This window comes from Phyllobates terribilis, unplaced genomic scaffold (assembly GCF_046119375.1).
Source record: "Phyllobates terribilis strain yellow unplaced genomic scaffold, ASM4611937v1 Scaffold_2__4_contigs__length_985480577, whole genome shotgun sequence".
Lineage (NCBI taxonomy): Eukaryota > Metazoa > Chordata > Amphibia > Anura > Dendrobatidae > Phyllobates > Phyllobates terribilis.
Window position 1 is genome coordinate 86,822,855 of NW_027362762.1, and position 19,274 is coordinate 86,842,128.

Here is a 19,274-nt window from a genome sequence, read left to right on the forward strand (position 1 = left end):
AGGAATAAACATGGAGCAGGACAGACTACTCAACAACGAAGAAGGAGATACATCATATCGGTGGAGTGACAAGTGTCACCCCATTCGCCCTGCACCAAAAACCCCCCCCATAAATATAGCATTTATCTCTTTTAGTCAACATACGGTGTATTAATTATGTTATTTTGGGTGTTTGAAAATACCTATGGTCTCTCTGGTTTATATAACTTGTCAATATGTGCACTAGATTCACTTGTAAAATGTCCAGCATTCCACCAATCTGTATCTCTAACCATTGTTCCAACATCCAATAATCTCATTAGGTGTGTGTGGATTGTAGACACAGTGGAGCCTTCACCACAGGGGGTCTTACATGCAGTTTCAGATGAAGGCTTCTAGAATATTCTTCATTGTTTTAGGCTAACAGTAACTGCTTAAGGGGGATCACTTCTGACCTGGGAGGGGACTGATCCCAGCGAAAGAAAGGACAGACATGTTTTACTCAGAGTTCAGCGGAAGGATTGAAGGAAGAGGATGGAGACCGTGGACTTGAAAGGATGGATTGATAAACATGTTACGATTATGGATTATGTCTTTTGGATTTATGGATTATGTCGTCTGGACTGCTGCTACTGGATACCTGTGCTTTCATTGTTTTATCTGCCGTCTAGAGGATCATGGACTGGCTACAGACTATACTGGCTGGAGATACGAAATCTGTGGGCCAACCCAAAGTTGGTAGACAGTGAGTATGGCCTTATACAAAGCCAGTGGAACTACTGAACGCAGATTGAGAACATGAGGACTGAGAGGCAGAAGAGATGGCAGACTCCATCTACAAGAGGCTGAAGAAGGAGGAGCTGAGAACTCTTTGCTCTGGGAGAGTGCTAGAGTGGTTGCCAGAGGATAACAGTGCGACCCTAATACAACGCTTGGACGAATGGGACCGTGAACAGCCGCAGGAGTAGGTCAGTTCAGACGTGGCAGAGGGCATCTCTGTGGAGGGACCACAGCCCAGGGCTATCATCCAGATGGCAGAGGATCAACCAACTGAGTTGATATTGATGAACATCTCCGGTTATTTGAGAACCTCTGTATGCTGCATGAGGTGTCAGTCGGTGACTGGCCCTGATTTTTGAGCATTGGCCTGACCGGAAAAGCAAGAGAAGCTTTTAATAACTTGTCTTTGGTGGATCAGAGATGTAACTCTACCATTCGCAGTTCATTACTAGAGAGGTATGCCGTCATGTTGGAAACCTACTGGAGGATGTTTCGGGAGACTGACAAGCCCACTGCACACACACATCGGGAGTTTGCCAACATGCTACGAACGGCATGCACTCGATGGATAGAAGGACTGGGGGCTCGGGAAGCAGGACATGTAATGGACATAATCATGCTGGAACAATTTATGTCAAAGCTCCCAGGTAATTTAAAAGAATGGGTGGCAGATAGAAAGCCACTCAGCCTAGATGAGGCTGCCAGATTAGCTGATGATTGGCCTGCCAATCGACCCGGGCAACGTGGAAGTACAGCCGCAGTGAGTCGGGAACCAGGGCTTACACGGATGCCAGTGAGACCCATGGACCACCAAGAGGAGGCACTTCAGAGATTTTGGACTTGCACAAAGAGGGGGAGGTTTCCCAAGCCCCCAAGTACGGCCCACGTCAGGGCGACGAGGGCTTAACTGCCATAACTGTGGACGCATAGGACACTTCGCCAGGGAATGTATGAAACATTCTAGGCCACATCATCCGCGTCCCCATCCTGTGAACTCTGTGCTGCAATGGTGCTGGAATGCTGAGGGAGAGAGGATCCCACAACCCCGACCAGAAGAAGAAGAGGCATATGTGGTACAAGGAGAAGTGTCCCGGACTAGATGGGACACCTCAGAGTCTATTAACCGGTATCTGCAGCTGGTCTGGGTAGAGGCTGTGGGGCTCCGTGACTCCGGAGCCTCAGTCACATTGATAAAAGACCATTTAGTACCTGACCAATGTATTGTCCCCGGCTGCCGTATATTAGTCAATATAGCCGGAGGAGAAACTTTGAACATTCGGAGGGCCCGACTACATTTAGACTGGGGTTACAGTCATGGAATGGTGGACGTAGGAGTAGTGCGGCACCTACAAGTAGATCTGTTGCTGGGAAACAATCTGGGAGCAGGATTGGTGTGCCACTGGGCTAATGTCGTAACTGTAAGCTGAGGAGCAGGTCAGACTGCATCAGCCGATAGAGAAAGGAGCAATATAAACAAGTCAGCGGTGATGCACAAAATGCAATGACTTTCACAATGAATGAATGTAATCTGGGGGAGGTAAATTACATCAGGGAGGAGGCCCAGGGACTTCGGGACACTGGATCTACCATCACCCTGGTCAGCCCAGATACTGTCCCCCCAGAGCTCCCTTTACCAGGCCGCCAAGTAACCATTACCATACCTGGGTGTCAGCACTCTGGGGTTGAGAACCAAACAGGCTTCATATATTTTTTTGGAAGAGATTTTTTTTCTGGAGGTGGGTGGGTGGTAGCAGGTATATAAGCAGAAATAGAATAATCAATCAATCTCAATGTATCAACATTTTACATATAGATACAGATCTATTTAGTTACATATGTTTATATGACACTAAAATATTCATTCAGCACACCATTGAAAGTTAACAAAATAGTGCTTGAGCCTTGAAAGGTACTCCAAACATTTAACTTTTTTTCCCTAAAAAACTGTAAAGGTGTTTTGTGTTTTTTAAGTAGCCATTAAGTGCAATTCTAGCAAACAAACAATAAAGTCGATGATATCTTATATAGTTTATAAGGCCGAAAAAAGACAAGCGTCCATCCAGTTCAGCCTATTTCTTGTGCACTGCAGCTATTCCGCAGCGTTGATCCAGGGGAAGGCAAAAAAAACAAACATGCGGTATAGACCAATTTACATCATTGAGGAAAAAATTCACTTCCCGACACCAATCTCGATTAATTAACTATCACTAAGCATAAGATGTAATTTTATTGTTCTCAAGAAAGGCGTCCAGGCCTCTCTTGAACTCATTAAGTGAGTTGGACATCACCACTTCCTCTCCCAGAGAGTTCCAGAGTCTCACGGCTCTGACCGTAAAGAATCCCCTTCTATGCTGGTGCAGGAACCTCCTTTCCTCCAGATGCATAGTGTGCCCCCTCGTCTTTGTCACCATCCTTGGTATAAACAGGTCATGGGAGAGATCTCTGTACTGCCCCCTGATGTATTTATACATGTTTATGACGTCTCCCCTAAGCCTTCTCTTTTCCAACGTAAATAGGCCTAATTTTGACAACCTCTCTGGGTATTCTAGTCCCTCCATTCCCTTTATTACCTTAGTCGCCCTCCTTTGTACCTTCTCTAGCTCCAATATGTCTTTCCTGAGCACCGGAGCCCAGAACTGTGCACAATATTCTAAGTGCGGCCTTACCAGCGCTTTATACAGAGGAAGAACAATGTTCTCATCATATGCACCTATTCCTCTTCTGATGCATGCCATGACTCTATTTGCCTTCGCAGCTGCTGCCTGACACTGGGCACTCCAATTTAATTTGCTATTAACCAAGACGCCCAGGTCCTTCTCCATGTCAGATTTCCCCAACGTTTTCCCATTTAATATGTATGGGTGACTGCTGTTTTTCTTTCCCATGTGCGTGACCTTACATTTATCGGCATTGAACCCCATTTGCCATTTTTTGGCCCAACTCCCCAATTTATCTAAATCCTCCTGTAGCTGTACCCTATCCTCATCTGTATTAACTACTTTACAAAGTTTAGTATCATCTGCAAATATTGCTATTTTACTATGCAACCCTTCCACTAGATCATTAATAAATATATTAAATAATATAGGGCCCAAGACAGACCCTTGAGGCACCCCGCTAGTAACCCTGACACACACCCTGAGCTTACTCCATTGATGACCACCCTCTGCTTTCTATCACTCAGCCAGCTATTTACCCACTTGCACACATTATCCCCCAGACCAAGCATTCTCATTTTATATGCCAACCTTTTGTGTGGCACGGTATCAAACGCTTTGGAGAAGTCAAGGTATACAACATCCACTGACTCTCCCCGGTCCAGCTGTGAGCTCACCTCCTCGTAGAAGGCAATCAGGTTTGTTTGGCAGGAGCGATCTCTCATGAATCCATGTTGATATGGAGTTAGACAGTTATTATCATTAAGATATTCTACAATAGCATCTCTAAGAAATCCTTCAAACAATTTACCCACAACAGACGTTAAGCTGACTGGTCTATAGTTCCCAGTTTCACTTTTAGACCCCTTTTTGAATATTGGTACCACATTTGCTTGGCGCCAGTCTAGTGGGACAGTCCCTGTCCATAAAGAGTGCTTGAATATAAGATACAGCGGTCTGTCTATTACATTACTTAATTCTTTTAGTACCCGGGGGTGTATGCCATCTGGGCCTAGTGACTTGTCTATTTTGATATTATTTAGGCGTTTCTGAACTTCCTCGTGGGTTAGGTGGGTGATATTTAGCGGAGGGTTTACTTTATCACTCTGCATTTTCTCCGATAAATTGTTTTCTTTTGTGAAAACAGTGGAGAAGAAGCTATTGAGTAGGTTTGCTTTACCCTCATCGCCCTCTATGATTTTACCCAGGTTATTTTTCAATGGGCCAACTCCATCAGTTTTAATCCTTTTACTGTTTATATAGTTAAAGAACAGTTTGGGATTCGTTTTACTTTCCTTGGCAATTAGTCTCTCTGTCTCCTCTTTTGCTATTCTTATTTGTTTCTTACAGATTTTGTTTTTTTCCCTATAAGATATTAGCGCTTCCTCGCTGCCTTCTTGTTTAAGTTTACCGAAAGCCCTTTTTTTGTTTTTCATTGCCCTCTTGACTTCCTTATTTAGCCACATTGGCTTCCTCCTATTCCTAGCCCTTTTATTCCCATAAGGTATGTACCTTCTACATTGACTATGTAGGACTGTTTTGAAAATTTCCCATTTTCTATCCGTGCTCCTATTACTGAAGATACTATCCCAGTCTATAAGGTGAAGGGCATCTCTTAGCTGATCAAACTTTGCCCTCCTGAAGTTCAGTGTTTTTGTGACTCCCTTGCTGGGCACTCTACTGAAGCACATGTGGAATTGTATAATGTTGTGGTCACTATTTCCCAGGTGCCCCCCGACCTGCACCCCAGTTATTCTGTCTGGCCTGTTAGTTAATATTAAGTCTAAAAGGGCTGTCCCTCTAGTTGGTTCCTGCACAAGTTGTGACAAATAATTGTCTTTGATAATTGACAGAAACCTGTTTCCTTTCTGAGATCTACAGCTTTCGGTTTCCCAGTCTATATCGGGGTAGTTGAAGTCCCCCATAATAATCACCTCGTTATTTTTTGCTACTTCGTCTATTTGTCTCATTAATAGACTTTCCGTGGCTTCTGCTATATTTGGTGGTTTATAACAGACTCCTATGATAATTTTATTATTGTTTTTTGCCCCATGTATCTCCACCCATAAGGACTCGACCTCCTCATTTCCCTCCCATACATCCTCCCGTATTGTAGGCTTTAGACACGTCTTTACATATAGACAGACTCCACCCCCTTTCCGATTTCTTCGATCCCTTCTAAACAGACTGTAACCCTGTAAGTTAACTGCCCAGCCATAGCTTTCATCTAACCATGTCTCGGTTATTCCCACTATGTTATAGTTACCTGTAGATATTTCTGCTTCCAGTTCATCCATCTTGTTTGTCAGGCTCCTGGCATTTGCTAGCACGCAGTTTACACGATTTTGTTTTGTTCCAATCTTCTCCCTGTGGATTGTATTAGAAATTTTCTTACCTCCCTTCCAAGTATCTTGTCTTGGACCTTCTTTGTCGTACTTCATATCTTTCATTAGTATGTTCTCTGGTTGCATGTTCGTGTCTGGCGTTTTTCTTCCCATCCCCTCTTCTTCTAGTTTAACGCCCTCCTGATGAGTGTTGCGAGTCTCCTGGCGAATGTGCGTTTCCCGGGTTTGTTGAGGTGTAGTCCGTCTCTGGCAAGGAGTCCATCATAGAGGTAATTCACACCGTGGTCCAGGAATCCAAATCCTTGTTGTCTGCACCATCGTCTCAGCCAGCTGTTCACATCAAGGATCCTGTTCCATCTCCTGACGCCATGCCCGTCTACTGGAAGGATAGAAGAAAAAACTACCTGCGCATCCAGTTCTTTTACTTTCTTCCCCAATGCTTCAAAGTCCTTGCAGATTGTCGGTAGGTCCTTCTTTGCCGTGTCATTGGTGCCAACATGTATCAGAAGAAATGGGTGGACATCCTTGGAACTGATGAGCTTTGGTATCCTATCGGTAACATCCTTGATCTTCGCCCCTGGGAGGCAGCATACTTCTCTTGCGGTTATGTCCGGTCTGCAGATAGCTGCTTCTGTTCCTCTCAGTAGTGAGTCTCCCACCACCACCACTCTTCTTCCCTTCTTGGCTGTCCTTTTTCTTGTCGCTTCTGGGTGTTTCTGGGTGCTCTTTTCTTTTTTGCTTGCTGGTAGTTCCTCATCCTTAGGTGTGCCATCTTCGTCCTCCACAAGTCCTTGGAATCTGTTTCTCAGTTGTGTGGTTGGTGGTGTCTCCATGGTCTTCTTGCTTCTTTTGGTCACTTGCCTCCACTTGTCTGCCTCTGGAGGTTCTCTGATGCTTCCTTCACTTTCCGTGACCAGTAGTGACGCTTCTGTTCTGTCCAGGAAGTCTTCATTTTCCTTGATGAGTTTTAATGTCGCAATTCTTTCTTCCAGTCCCCGCACCTTTTCTTCTAAAAGAGCCAGTAGTCTACACTTCTGGCAGGTGAAGTTGGTTTCAGCTTCTGGTCGATCTGTGAACATGTAGCACATGTTACAGCTCACCATGTAGGTTGTCACATCTGCCATGCTGCTCCTTGTCCTTGCTGACTTGATGTCTGTCTTCTTTCTTGTGATACCCTAGGATAAACAAATTAAACAAATTTGCGCGCCGTAAGGCGCGCGGTTTGGCGATGCTTTCCAAGCAGCTGGTCCTGGCTGTACCCAACGATCTTCTAGCTGAAGGAGACTCTTCGCTTTTCCCAGAAGGCACCTGGAATATGCAAATTGCCCTCTTCAAGCTTCAATCCCTGGTTTGGCGATGCTTTCCAAGCAGCTGGTCCCGGCTGTACCCAACGATCTTCTAGCTGAAGGAGACTCTTCGCTTTTCCCAGAAGGCACCTGGAATATGCAAATTGCCCTCTTCAAGCTTCAATCCCTGGTTTGGCGATGCTTTCCAAGCAGCTGGTCCCGGCTGTACCCAACGATCTTCTAGCTGAAGGAGACTCTTCGCTTTTCCCAGAAGGCACCTGGAATATGCAAATTGCCCTCTTCAAGCTTCAATCCCTGGTTGAAGCTTGGAACTTTTGTTTTTATAACCATTTAGTTAAAGTCATGGAAGTTGGGAGGTGAGGGTTCAGCCTGGTTGAAAGTAGGGGTTATGGATGTGTTGGATTCAGAGGGACTTGAAAGGTTGGTCGCAAAGTCAGCTGGTGAGATTGAGGAAGTGAACAAGGGAAAGCGATGAGAAGCCGTGAAATCTGAAGATTGACTAAATGAAGCAGAAGGAACAGAGGAAGATTTGTGAGGACGAACAGAGGAAGAATGTGAAGCAAGAACAGACGAAGAATGTTGAACAGGAAGAGACGAAGCATAGGGAGCAGAAAAAGAAGCGTGGGGAACAGAAAAAAAAGAAGCATGGGGAGCAGAAAAAGAAGAAGCGTGGGGAGCAGAAAAAGAAGAAGCGTGGGGAGCAGAAAAAGAGGAAGCATGGGCAGCAGAGAAAGCGGAAGCATGTGAAGAAGAAAAAGATGAAGCATGGGGAGCTGAAAAAAGACAAAGCATGGGGGAGCAGGATAACAGATAATTGGCATGTTGTGGTGGCAGTGGATGGGTACTGGAGTCATTTATGGAGCATGTTGGCCTTGTATATATATAATTGTTAATTATTGTTGTGATCAGCTCTGAAGATTTATCTCCTGTGTTGGGTAATAATAGAGGCACATGGCCATTGCTTATGCGGTGGCACACCCCTGATGCGGTGGCACACCCCTGAATCGTGGTGCTAAGGACGCACAGAACTGGTCCCAGTTGTCGGCTTTGTCACATCTCTGTATTATTTTTATTGCCTGTGCTGTCAAAGCAGCAGTTTGATCAGTCGTAGTTTGCGTTGCCTGCAGACGTCGCCGACGTGATGGCCTGAGGGCTCCAGGTGTATTGGCAGTTCCATTTGTAGTTTCAGGTTCGGTCACTGATGGACTGAGGCTCGCTTGCGTTTATGAAACGGGTTTGGCTGCTAGACGCTCCTTCATCGGCCATCATTGTTGATCCACTTGGTGGAAGCAAATCCTCTTTCTCTCTGTCAGGTTCCTGCATGTTTACCATTTCCGGATTGGGTGATGGAATATTGCCATGTGCTCTGGGAAATAAAGTTCAAACATGAGAGTTTTGACATATATGTTAAAATAAGACAAACAGTGAAAGGAATTTAATCAAAACAAGAGCACAACATTTAAAAATACATATATATTTGTCTCTATGTCATTGAGAAATATGGGTAAAGATTCTAAAACTAAGGACATATATTTATGGGCCATTGAGTAAAATGACCAATCTGTCACCATGATAATGTCTTTGATGAGCGAACACTAAAATGCTTGGTCGAGCAAATTGGAATGCTCGAGTGCTCGGTAAGTCTATGGGAAACTCGAGCATTTTTCCAGCGGTCCCCCCCCCCCTCCCAGCGGTCTGCAAAGGGCTTAAAAATTGTCCAAATCGATGGGAACAGTGCTCAAATGACATGGTAACAGCATGGGGAAGACCCCTGGAAGAATTTCTGTCTCCCAGGTCACTGCTGTCAACAATGTATTCAGCAGTATCACGCCACTTTTACAGACTCACCATAAAACATACAAAAACGAAACCAAAATGGATTTTCCTGGGAAATATGTTAAGGAACATCCTTTCCAGGGTAATGACTTGTATATAAGGCAAAATAAATAACCAAAAACAAAAATTCTTCTCCACACCTTGGGCTATGTTCACACGTAGCTTTTTTGATGCTTTTTTGCACTTTTGCATTGTTCAGCCAAGATAAATGCATTCACTAGGAAATGTCATTTTAACATTTTACTACCTTATCTGGCCATGTGGTGTGTGAGACCTAATCAAACACATCCTGTTTCATTTATGAAGATGGGAAAATCACAAACACTATTTTTACAGCCTTACTATTCTTAAAGGGCCAGCAGTCGGCTATGCTTTGTTCCCATAATTAAACAGTGGGTCTCCTATACTGTTATTGCGTATGTAGTGACTGCAAGGGCTGCCAAAAATTTGGACGCACCCCAATACCCCTTTTGAGGAGACATGGAGTAGGGTCTAAGTAAAAAAAAATGTTCCCATTATAAAGGAGTGGGTCTCCTATAGTGGTAATGCCCATGCAGTCACTGCAAGGGCTGCCAACATTTGGGAAAAACCCCAATAGCAATTTAAAGACACATAGAGCTGGGCCACAGTAACGAGTATGACGTGTTCCCATTAAAAATGAGTGGATCTCCCATACTGTTTGTCTATGGAGTGAATGCAGCGGCTGCCAAAAATTTGGAGGAACTCCAATGTTCCTTGCTAGAGAGGTAGAGGTCGAAGGACCCCCTGAAAAAATGCTCCCATTATTAGGAAGTGGGTCTCCCATACTGTTTGCCTATGCAGTGAATGCAACGGCTGCCAAAAATTTGGAGGAACTCCAATGCCCCTTGCAAGAGACGTAGAGGTCGGGGGGCCTCCTGAAAAAAATGCTCCCATTATTAGGAAGTGGGTCTCCCATACTGTTTGCCTATGCGGTGAATGCAACGACTGCAAAAAATTTGGAGGAACTCCAATGACCCTTGCAAAAGATGTAGATATAGTGATATAGTGGAGGAGGTTGAGAAGAAGAAAGACAAGAGCAAATAAACAAAATCAGGAAGCATATACCCATGTCTGGGCGTGAAGACAAAGGTGCATGGGAATAGAGTTAGACCTCCCAAAAAAAAGACATTGTATTTGAGTTTATGTTGCGCTGCTATCATTCGATGGTGTTGAGGAGTCTGGCCAAATCCAGCCCTTGTTAATTTTTTTTTAAGAGTCAGCCTGTCAGCATTTTCAGTTGACAGGCGAATACCCCTATCTGTTATAATTCCACCAGCGGCACTAAAAACCCGCTCTGACAAAACGCTAGCGGCAGGGTAGGCCAGGACCTCCAAGGTGAAGAGAGTCAATTCATGCCACCTGTCCGGCTTGAATACCCAATAATTATAAGACACAAAGGAATCACGGAGGACGTTGGTACGGTCGGCAAGGTATTCCTTCAGCATCTTCCAAAGATTGTCCCTCCCTGTTGGGAGTACCCCGTTCATCAGGGCCTGTCGATGGGAGGGTCTGAGAAAACTGTCCCTGAACTTTGAAAGTGTTCCCCTGCCTCTGCTGGATTGGATTTGTGTCTCTTTCGCCTGTACTCCTTGGTTATCCAACGAACTGTGACCTCTGCCGCCAGCGTTTTCAGATGAGAATTTTTTTTAATAATTCCGCAACAAGGGCATTCTGTTACTACTGCCCCATTTTAACCCCTTCACCCTGAAGCCTGTTTTTCAGCAATTTTTTTTAATTCTGACCACTGTCACTTTGAGGTAATTACTCTGGAACGCTTCAACGGATCCCGATGATTCTGAGATTGTTTTTTTCATGACATATTGTACTTCATGATAGTGGTAAAGTTTATTTGATATAACTTACATTTATTTGTGAAAAAATCGGAAATTTGGCGAAAATTTTGAAAATTTAGGAAATTTCTAAATTTGAATCTTAATGCCCTTAAATCAGAGAGCTATGTCATACAAAATAGTTAATAAATAACATTTCCCACATGTCTACTTTACATCAGCAAAATTTTGGAAACCAAATGTTTTTTTTTATTAGGAATTTATTAGGGTTAAAAGTTGACCAACGATTTTTCATTTTTCCAACAAAATTTACAAAACCATTTTTTCTAGGGACCACATCACATTTGAAGTGACTTTGAAGGGTCTATATGAAAGAAAATACCCAAAACTGACACCATTCTAAAAACTGCACCCCTCAAAGTGCGTGCTCAAAACCACATTCAAGAAGTTTATTAACCGTTCAGGTGCTTCACAGGAATTTTTGGAATGTGGAAGGAAAAAATAATCATTTATTTTTTTTTTTTGCAAAAATGTTACTTTAGACCCATTTTTTTTTACTTTCACAATAGTAGCAGGAGAAAATGGACTCCAAAATTTGTAGCGCAACTTCTGAGCACACCAATACCCAATATGTGGAGGAAAACCACTGTTTGGGCGTACGGCGGCAGGGCTTGGAAGGGAATGAGCAGCATTTGACTTTTTGAATGTAAAATTTGTTGGCATAATTAGCGGATGCCATGTTGCATTTGGAGGGCCACTGATGTGCCTAAACAGTGGAACCCCCCCACAAGTGATACCATTTTGGAAACTAGACCCCGCAGGGAATTTATCTAGATGAGTGATGAGCACTTTGAATCCGCAGGTGCTTCACAGAAGTTTATAATGTTGAGCCGTGAAATAACGAAGTCACATTTTTCCACAAAAATGTTTTTTTCAGCCCCAAATTTTGCATTTTCACTTGGGTAAGAGGAAAAATTGCACCATACACTTTGTTGTGCAATGTCTCCTGAGTACGCAATAACCCAATATGTGGAGGAAGGCTACTCTTTGGGTGCACAGAAGGGCTTGGAACTAAAGGAGCACCATTTGACTTTTTAAATTTAAAATTTGCTGGAATAATTAGCGAACGCAATGTCACGTTTAGAGACCTCTTAATAATATTGAGCCATAAAAATTAAATTTTCACATTTTTCCCACAAAAATGTTTTTCAGCAAAAATGTTCTTCAGCCACCAATTTTTCGTTTTTCATAAGAATAACAGAAGCAATTGCCCCATACCATTTTTTGGGCAATTTCTCCTGAGTAAGCCAATACTCCATATGTGGGGAAAAACCATGGTTTAAGCGCATGGCAGGGCTCAGGAGGGAAGGAGTGTCATTTGACTTTTTGAATGTAAAATTTGCTGGAATAATTAGCAGACGCTATGTTGCGTTTGGAGAGCCCCTGAGGTGCCTAAACAGTGGAAACCCCCCACAACCATTTTGGAAGCTAGACACCTCAGGGAACTTATCTAGATGTGTGGTGAGCACTTTGAACTCCCATGTGCTTCATAGTAGTTTACAACATTGAGCCGTGAAAATAATGAAAAAAGCTAATTTTTCCTGCAAGAATGTTTTTTAGCACAAAATTTTGCATTTTCACCAGGGTAACAGGAGAAAATGGACCCCAACATTTGTTGTGTAATTTCTCTTGAGTATGCAGATTCCTTGTATGAGGTCAAAAACTACTTTTGAGGCATAGTACAAAGCTCAGAAGGGAAGAAGCACCATATTTGAGTTCAGATTTTGTTGGACTGGTTTGTGGATGCCATGTCACATTGGTAGAGCCCCCTGAGGTGCCAGATCTGCTGATTCCCCCCCCCCCCCATAAGTGACCTCATTTTACAAACTACACCTCTCAATGAATTAATCTAGGGGTGCAGTGATCATATGGATACCACGGTGTGTCACATAATTTTATACCATTGGGCAGTAAAGAAAAAATAATTACATTTTTACCACAAAAAATTTGTCCCACAATTTCTGCTGAATGTAGAAATACCCTATATGTGGTTGTACAGTACTGCTTAGCCACATGGAGAGACTCGGGAGGGACAGAGTGCTTTTTGCCTCCTGGAGTACATATTTTCCTAGAATAGTTTGCAGACTCCATATACAGAGCCCCTACATGCTAGAAGAGCAGAATCCCCCCTCAAGTGACCCCATTTTGGAAATTATACCCCTTTGTGAATTTATCTACAGGTGTAGTGACTATTTTGACTCCATGGGTATTTTGCAGAAACAAACAGCAGTGGATGTTGCTAAGTGAATATTGCAAACTGCCGTTGTAGTGACCAGTATGCTGTAGTGACCAGTACATTGTAGCTACCAGTACATTATGCCCAGCTCGTTCTTCTGGAGACATGCACCCATAAATTAGGCAGGCTTTCATTGCTACAGTAACATGTGAACGTTAACTGCGGTTTAGACACACACTGGAGCTCAGAAGGGAGAGGGACGTTTGGATTTGGGAGCGCAGAATTCGCTGGATTTCTTTTGGAGGGCAAGGAGCCATTTAGTTTTTCCAGAGCCTTTATGCTACCAGTAATGTGAAAGACCCTATTTTATTATTAACAGATGAGGGACCTGAGTGGAGACTTGCTTTTTTTGTGAATGAATTTGAACCTTATTTGGGAACATTTTACATAACATTTTGGATCACGTTTATCCTGTGCACTTATATCGGGGTTTCCATCTAAATCTCCAAGTGATGTGATTTAGATGAAATCCCCAAGGTATCCGGATATTCACTATAATGAGGCAGCAGAGTTACTCTGGACTCCATCTGACCTCTGTTCAGCATTGTCCTTCTTTTCAGAAGTGCACAGAACTGTGGCCGACGGCACTTTTATGCATGTCTAGTAAAAAGACGGACACCGTGGGATCACAGGTCCTACGGCGTCCACAGTGTCTCCATCTGTCTCATTACAGGGAATCTTCCGCCGGTGATTCAATCTGAATCACATATTTCAGAGATTTACACGGAAACCCCAATATAAGTGCTCAGCGCAGAGCGCCGGATAAATGTGAGCCGAGCTTTAGTTCGATCTTTGAGAGGCACAAAGAACCAATCAACAGCACAGCATGCGAAGAATTGGTTTTATTTATTTTTTACACCGTTCTTCGTGCGGCATAATTGATTAGACGACTTTATTCTTCGGGTCTGTGCGATTACAGCGATACCAGATTTATATCGGGTTTTTATGATTGACAGCTGTCACACACTAAAAGACGCTTTTTATTGTAAAAACAAGTTTCTGCATCGCCTTATTTTGAGAGCTATAATATTTCCATATTTTGTCCGACAGAGTCATGTAAGGGCTTGTTTTTTGTGGGACGAGTTGACGTAGTTATTGGTACGATTTTCAGGCACGTGACGTTTTTTGATCGCTTTCTGTTCCGTTTTTTGGGAGGCTGAGTGAACAAAATCCAGAAATTCAGGAATTGTTTTTTGGGGATTTTTTTCATGCCATTTCGCTTGTGGTAAAATTGATGAGGCAGATTTATTCTTCGGGTCGGTGTGATTACAGCGGTACAACATTTATATAGTTTTTTTATGTTTTGGTGCTCTTACCCAATAAAAACTATGTTATAGAGAAAATAATTATTTTGCCATCGCTTTATTCTGAGAGCTGTAACATTTTTATTTTTCTGCTGACGGAGCTTTATGGTAGCTTGTTTTTTGCAGGACAAGATGACGTTCAGTGGTACCATATTTATTTACAGGCGTCTTTTTGATCTCGTTTTTATTCCTCTTTTTGTTCGGCGGCATGACGATAAAGCATCTTTTTTTTGCCTTGTTTTTTACTCTTTTTTTACGGCGTTCACTGAAGAGGTTAACTACTGGGACAGTTTTATAGGTCGGGTCGTTACGGACGTGACGATACCAAATATGTGTACTTCTATTGTTTTTTTTTATTTTTACACACAAATAGATTTATTGGATTAATATATTTTTTTCTTTATTTTGTGATTTTCTTTAAAAATATTTTTATAACTTTTTTACATTGTTCCAGGGTGGGACATCATCTTCAAACTGTCAGATCGCTGATCTGATGCTCTGCAATGCATTTGCACTGCAGAGCATCAGAGCAGCATCTGACAGGCAGGAAGGAGGCATCTCAGCTCCTGCTCTCTGAGCTGGCGCTGACAGGCCACCTTCCTGCAGGACCGGAAGGACTCTGTGGCCATCGTGGGACCGGTGGTCACCATGGAGACTATCAACACAACGCGATCACATCACCTTGTGTTGATGGGATAACAGAGGGAGCCGACTCCCTCTGCAATGTCGCTGTCACTACTGACAGCAGCATCAGAGGAGTTAAACGCCCGCAATCAGTGCTGCAGGGTGTCATGTGATCGTGGCGGTGCTCGGCGTGAGCCCGTCCGATTACTGTGTCGTACATGTACTGCTCTTTGCGGGAACGCAACTCCCGCAGAGCAATACATGTACGGCGCATGTCGAGAAGGGGTTAATAGGCCTGTCCTGTGCAGAAATAACAGACAGAAAGTTCTCCTTGTAGCGTGGGTCTAGAAGTGTCACCAACCAGTTATGACTGTCACCCAAAATTTCGACAACGCGAGGGTCACGAGAAAGGCAGCGTAACATAAACTCAGCCATCTGTGCCAAACTGCTAACAGGCAACAATTTCGTGTCCTCACCAAGAGGACGACTGACCATGCTCTCATCCTCCTCGTCCTCCTCCCTGTCCTCAGGCCATCCACGCTGAACAGGCGGTATATCAGTTGTGCAGGTAGTACTGTCTATAGCGCAGGAAACTAGCTCCTGTTCCTCCTCCTCCTCTTCCTTATTGTCACCCAGTCCATGTTGGGATGAGATGAGGCTGGGCTGTGTGGAATCACCCTGTATTTTTCCTTGCTCCATCACATCGGGCTCCGCCTGTAATGCATCCTCTTTAATTATGAGCAGAGAGCGTTTCAGAAGACAGAGAAGCGGGATGGTGATGCTAATAATGGCGTCATCGCCGCTCATCATCTTGGCGGAGTCCTCAAAGTTTTGGAGAATGGTACATTTTGTCTGACATCCATGTCCACTCCTGAGGTCTTATCTGTGGAGTCTGAACTGAATACCGACAGCCTTGTTGATGCTGGTAGTCAACAACTGCCCTCTTCTGCTCACAAATCCTTTCCTACATCTGCAATGTAGAGTTCCAAAGCGTAGGGACATTGCAGATCTGTCGGTGAGAGTACAGTAAGGGCGTCGGAAGCAGTAGCTGACTTTCTAAAATGGGCACACAGGCGACGTACTTTAATAAGCAGATCCGGATAGGTTTTGAGAAACCGCTGAAACACGAGGATGGGCCAGGCATGGTACGTGTGTAAGCTCACCTCAGAGCCGCCACCAGGTTCCGACCATTGTCACACACGACCATGCCTGGCTGTAGGGTCAGCGGTGCCAGCCTCAGATCTGCCTGCCTGCTCTTTCAGAGCTGTCCACAACTCTTCAGCGCTGTTTGGTTTATCACTTAAGAATATTAGCTTCTGCACAGTCTTTTGCTGCTTGGCCGAGGCAGTGCTTCAAGTTTGCAACTGATGTAGTCATTTCGGAGATGGAGGCTGAAGAGGAGGAGGTGGGGAGCTGTAGAATGTGGGGGCAACCCTGAATAACCTAGGGCCCGCAATCCTCGGCTTCGACAGGATGTGTTCCATCCCAAGGTCCGAGTGGGTCCCGGCTTCCACTATATTGACCCAGTGTGCCGTCAGCGAGATTTACCATCCCTGCCCACAAGTACTTGTCCACGTGTCCGTGGTTAGGTGGACTTTCCCAGTAACCGCATTGTTGAGGGCACAGCTAATGTTGTGAGACACATACTTGTGTAATGCGGGTGACGCATTACACAAGTATGATCAGGGACTTTACTGTTGGCAATTATATGGGCCCCAACGGGAGTACCGGCTAGTGATGAGGGCCTGATCAGCCTGGGAACAATCCTAGAGTCCTCCTGGCCAGGTGAAGTTGTAGGCCTGCCATTCTGACTTTACTCTTTGGCTATCCCGCTTATAGTCGTGTTGTAGCCCACGTCCCTGAGTATAACGTGCTGCGCTCACCCGTATGGCTGGCGACTCGGGCCTTGTGTATTCCTCGCTCCTCTGTGGCGGTACTGGTCCTTTCGTGTAGCTGAGCCTCCGGGCTTCTGATGGGCCAGGAGACCTGCAATCTCCTGCCCTGCGGTATCTGCTGCTGGGTACGTAATCCCCATAGCCTCAGACTCCGGTGTCCTGTCCTCTGTAGATACTATCCAGGACGAGCTAACTCCAGCTCCAGTCCCTGGCTCTTTACTCCTTCGTGTCCTACTTGACGTCACACACTGAGCTCTAGACTCTGACTCTCCCTAACCCCGCCTCCAGATCCAGTTATAAAGGGCAGGATCCTCCCCTTTCTGGTCTGGGGCAGGAGGTGTTGCATGTAATGTGTTCCTGACCAGGAAACTCCTGTTTTGCTCCCAGACATGGTATTACTACCACTGTGGCAACCAGACCCTCTGGGGTGCCACATTCCCCCCTAGTAAATTTCAGTACTCCGGGACTGAGCATATTTTGCAAAAATATAACAAGTAACAATAAACAATAGCACTAACAATACATGAACATTTTTACAAGCATTACTGTCTTTTTAGGTCACGGTATCATCCGTAACCAGGTGTCCATTTCACCCAACAAGGTGCACTTCATGAGGGACCCGTCCCAAACCCTCCACGGAGGCCCTGGGGTGGCTACAGGGCATGGATGATCCGATTGTTGGACCACGTCTTCAGCCACCTCCACGGGTTTTTGTTCTGTGGTCTGGCACAAAGGGGCACTTTATAGGTGCAACTATTTACAGGGTAAGTTTTTGGTTATCCACTGTCCATAACCTAAAAATCTTTGGACCCTGTTGGGTAACTGGAATAACATAATCAGTACACACATATAAAACATTTGCAATACTACAGTTATAGGTTACATCTAAATCCTCCAGTGAGCAGGGATTTGACCTCTGGTGCTTCTGGTAGATCTACGTAACACACTGTCTGTCTGTGTTCTACCTTGGTCCCCTGTATTTACCCCTGGTGTGGTGGGCTCAATGTTCACTACAGGTGTTTGGAGGTGTCTCTGGTAGGTTGGGCGGCTTCCTACGGATCCTTTGGCTTACCGTGGGTACGACAGGCTCGCTACTAGCAGAGGGTAGATTCTCCTGGTCTGCTGGTGAGGAATCTTCTATCTCCGGGGCCAATGGTTCTTCCAACTCTACTGGGACTTCTACAGCTCCCTGAGGGGCTGGTTCGAGAAATGTAAGGACTGGCAAAACAATGGCATTATTCACTTAAGTCCATGACCGGGAAAATTCTCCGAGTACTATGCTGACCATTTCTTCCACTTCCTCTGCGGGTTGAGGGATATCTTGGCCTTCTTCAGCATGCTGTAGCTGCTCGGGACATTTCTTCATGTGGTCTCTGGAAACTGTTGCTGTCGTTTCTCCTCCATCCTTACTTTTGAGGTACACCTTGGTGTTATCATGACTTGATGGTAGAATGGTGTACGGCTCTCTTTCCCACTGGTCATCCAATTTATGGAGCCGCCTTTTTCTCTTTAGGACTTGCTCTCCCGGTGACAAGGGGCAGCAGGTGCATGTTGATTGTAAGTTCTCTCTTGCCTTTCTCTTGCTTAAGACAGACTTCTTTCAATACTTTCCTGTACCTTACGGTATTGCTGTTGTCGCTCAGTGTCCCAATCCGCATCTGGTGAGGCGTCCTTTGGTGTCAGGACTCCCATATCCAGATCAATGGGCAGCTTATCATGTCTTGCTCTCATCAGGTAAGCAGGTGCGCAGTTGGTGGAATTCACTGGGATGTGATTGTAGAGATCCACCAGGTCCGGCAACTTTTCTGGCCACAGGCTGCGTTCCTCCAGGGGCAACGTCTTCAGTAGGTCTATCACCTCCTGATTCATCTTTTCACACATCCCGTTGGTCTGGGGATGATAAGGCTTTGTACGGATCTTCTTGCAGCCTTACAGGTTGCAGAATTCCTGGAATACTTCTGCTTCGAAGGCCGGACCTTGGTCAGTTAGCACACGTTCTGGGTAACCATGCGGGTGGCAGAAGTGCTGTTGGAAAGCTCTGGCCGCTGTCTGAGCCGTTTGGTCCTTGACTGGCACTACTACCAGGAACCGGGAGTAGTGGTCTACGATGGTGAGAGCGTAGACATAGCCTGACCTGCTCGGGGATAGCTTCACATGGTCCAGGGCTACCAGTTCGAGCGGCTGCTTGGTGATGATGGGCTGCAGGGGAGCCCTCTGGCTGTCACGGTCTTTTCTTCTCAGGTTGCACGGTCCGCATTCTCGACTACACCTCTCGACTGCTTTCCTCATGCCAACCCAATAGAACCATTCACGTAGCAGGACTTCCAGCTTCTTCCATCTAAAATGTCCTGCTCCATCGTGGTACGCTTCCAGGACCATAGACGCATCTCGCCTCGGGACTACCACCTGCCAGACCAGCTCATGTGTCCGGGAGTTGACA